The following is a 3,972-nucleotide window of genomic DNA, read 5'->3' as shown; positions in this document are numbered from 1 at the left end:
GATGATATGAGGTCTATGTCCACAGGAACAGAATCAACTTTTGGGGATTTAAAACATGCTTATTTCTTTACTTTGAATGTTTAACTTGGATTTTATCTTGACTTAGATATCGTCCACAAATGACAAATACAGCTAAACTTGTGAACAGTTATTACTTTGTGATTGTTCTACTAGTCAGAGGTGGTCTAAGATACTGGACTCAAGTATGGATTTGTACTTCCCAAGTGACTTTGGCTGACTTTGGTAAATCACTTTGCAAACAACTGCTGACGTCACTTATGCTTTTTAAATAGAGTAGTGAGTTCAAATCCCATTCCTAACAACCATTTTTTATTTTGATTTAGTTCAAGTTGCTTAATGAAAATTTTTTTGAAATTCATGACATGAAGTTTGGGTTTAATGATAAAGGTTTGAGCTTTTACATGCTGCTGTCTTACAGCTCTAAATTGGTCAGCAGTAAGGGAAGTAAAATAATTGGATGCTTAGAGTCTTGGAATCTTTCTGTTTTCTGGTTAAGTGTTTACAGAGGTGGAAAGCCTGGCTAGTGCAGTTGGAACCCCATATATCTCAGGGATGTGAAAACATGTTAGCCGTGCAATAAGCTGTCCAGCGTCTACCCCGACTCTCATCCTATGGTAGCTAGAATATGCTCCAGTCCCCATGAATCAGAATTGGATAAATGAAAGAGGATGGTTGGATGAATGAATGGATGGATGGATTCTGTATCCTCTGGACTAAAGATGAGACAGACCATCTCAACTGTTGTAAGCGTTCAGTTCAAAAGGTTACATGTCTGATGGAATGGAAGTTCATCAGTGCTCATGGAATTGTCAGCTTGCACATTTGGAAAGGGACCATCAATGCATTACGAACATTGCATCCTATACTCCAAACAGACGGGGTGCTGTGGGGTAGTAGTCAAAGCAGGGAAGCCTAGAGCTCTTTACTTTACTTTATTGATAAACATAAAACAGTACAATCAAATATACAGCACAAGTCTAATTAAAAGCTTGTCTAAATTAAGGAGTCTTAAGATGATGTTTAAAAGAATAAATACAATCCAGGCAACGTAGAGATGGAGGGAGAGAATTCCACAACCTGGGGGCCACTGCTCTAAAAGATCTAATACCTCTCTCTCACCAGTCACCTCACCCATCGTTTTTGGAGAAACCTCAAGGAGTTCCCACATCGGTCGTTAGATGTAACCTCTCCAGTGTGTCCTGGATCTACCCCAGGCCTTCTCCTGATTGGACATGCCCGACCGAAACCCCTTAACGTTATGCCTCAAGTGGCCCCTTTCTAAGTGTAAGAGGGAGGATAAGAAGGACAGACGCAACAACATTGTCATCCCGTGTGTAGCCGGTGTATCAGAAAAACTCAGGAGAGTTTTCTCCAAGCATGACATCCTAGTGCATTCCAGACCCAGCAACACGCTCAGACAAAAACTGGTTCACCCGAAAGACAAAACTCCAAAACACAGACTTAACAATGTGGTGTATGCAGCGAGGAATGCCCAGACCTCTACATTGGAGAGCCCAAACAGCCACTTCACAAGCGCATGGCACAACATAGAAGAGCCACCTCCACAGGACAAGACTCAGCAGTCCATCTGCATCTAAAGGACAAAGGACACTCTTTCGAGGATGCCAATGTTCACATTTTGGACAGAGAGGACAGATGGTTTGAAAGAGGAGTGAAAGAAGCCATCTATGTCCACTGTGAGCGACCATCTTTGAACAGAGGCGGTGGTTTACGACACCAACTGTCTGCCATCTATAATCCAGTTTTGAATTCCCTCCCCAGACGCCTTAACGCCCACTCACATCCTGGGCCATCTGACCTCAGGAATTCGTATGATAAGGTGGGGCCAGGTTTCACAATGAGCTCACCCGAAACTCTGGCTGATTGGGACCCACACCCAGTTTCACACCTTGGCTCAGGCGATTAGAGGATCATCAGGGGGTTTAAATCTGGGACTCCCCAAAATTTGACCTTAGAACTGAAGAAGCTTCTCGGATGAGAGGTGAAACATCTTCAAGCAACTTGAAGAAGTTCAGATGCTTTTCTGTGCAAGCTCCTTTGACTATGATGACCTGGATGACTGAGAAACTTCACACACATAATTCAAGGCTTTAAATTATTGTAGGAATATTTGTGCTTTGTGATTGTGTGTTGTGAGAAGAATGGCACCTGGCTTGTTCAGTTGGAAGACCATGCACCTCATGGATGTGTGTTCAAGCTCCTTTGGAGTGAAGGTTTGTCATTTAACGGAAAGATTTAGTGCAGGGGTCTCCAAGTTCAGTCCTCTACAGTTACTGTCCTGCAGCAAACACAGAATGGTTGAATTACCTCTTCATTATGCCATCACATTTGGCAAAGGCCTGGTTACAATCCACTCATTAGATTCAGATGTGCTGGAACAATGATGCATCTAAAAGCAGCAGGATATTAGCCTTCCAGGATTGGAGTGGAGACCCCTGATTTAGTGGAAAAGAAAACTGGCTTTCAATTGTTTTCTTTTCCTACGGACTACGGTACTTCATTACACAATGGACCCCAGCTTTCCAAGTGGCTTTGTTAAATGCACCAGAACTGCCAACGGTCACTTATGTGTTTTAAAGAAAGGTGGGGGTTCAAATCCCATTTTTGACAAAGATTTTGTCTTTAGATTTCATTAAAGTTTCCTGATGAAAGTTTGAAACTCATAACATGAAGTGCAGTTTGAAATCCTACATTTTATGATTTCATCTTGCATGTGCTACTATCTTGCCTGATGACCAACATTGAAAGAACTTAATCAAAAACTTTTTTAAATGACAGTGAGAGACTTCTATGTGGAGGACTTTTAGATTGTCAAAATGGAAGGAGGCACTCCTTCCTGACCAAAGGGACTTCTGCTCTGCTAATGGTCTTCAAATTTTATTCAAGTTCTGTAAATTTATTTTGTAAGTTGATGATATGAGGTCTATGTCCACAGGAACAGAATCAACTTTTGGGGATTTAAAACATGCTTATTTCTTTACTTTGAATGTTTAACTTGGATTTTATCTTGACAGAGATATCATCCACAAATGACAAATACAGCTAAACTTGTGAACAGGTATTACTTTGTGATTAATGTTCTACTAGTCAGAAGTGGTCTAAGATACTGGACTCAAGTATGGATTTGCACTTCCCAAGTGACTTTGATAAATCACTTCGCAAACAACTGCTGACGTCACTTATGCTTTTTAAATAGAGTAGTGAGTTCAAATCCCATTCCTAACAACCATTTTTTATTTTGATTTAGTTCAAGTTGCTTAATGAAAATTTGTTTGAAATTCATGACATGAAGTTTGGGTTTAATGATAAAGGTTTGAGCTTTTACATGGAGCTGTCTTACAGCTCTAAATTGGTCAGCAGTAAGGGAAGTAAAATAATTGGATGCTTAGAGTCTTGGAATCGTTCTGTTTTCTGGTTAAGTGTTTACAGAGGTGGAAAGCCTGGCTAGTGCAGTTGGAACCCCATATATCTCAGGGATGTGAAAACATGTTAGCCGTGCAATAAGCTGTCCAGTGTCTATCCCGACTCTCATCCTATGGTAGCTAGAATATGCTCCAGTCCCCATGAATCAGAATTGGATAAATGAAAGAGGATGGTTGGATGAATGAATGGATGGATGGATGGATGGATTCTGTATCCTCTGGACTAAAGATGAGACAGACCATCTCAACTGTTGTAAGCGTTCAGTTCAAAAGGTTACATGTCTGATGGAATGGAAGTTCATCAGTGCTCATGGAATTGTCAGCTTGCACATTTGGAAAGGGACCATCAATGCATTACGAACATTGCATGCTATACTCCAAACAGACGGGGTGCTGTGGGGTAGTAGTCAAAGCAGGGAAGCCTAGAGCTCTTTACTTTACTTTATTGATAAACATAAAACAGTACAATCAAATATACAGCACAAGTCTAATTAAAAGCTAGTCTAAA

Source organism: Simochromis diagramma, unplaced genomic scaffold (assembly GCF_900408965.1).
Source record: "Simochromis diagramma unplaced genomic scaffold, fSimDia1.1 OVJJ01000753.1, whole genome shotgun sequence".
In the NCBI taxonomy this organism is placed as follows: domain Eukaryota; kingdom Metazoa; phylum Chordata; class Actinopteri; order Cichliformes; family Cichlidae; genus Simochromis; species Simochromis diagramma.
This window is presented reverse-complemented; position numbering follows the sequence as displayed.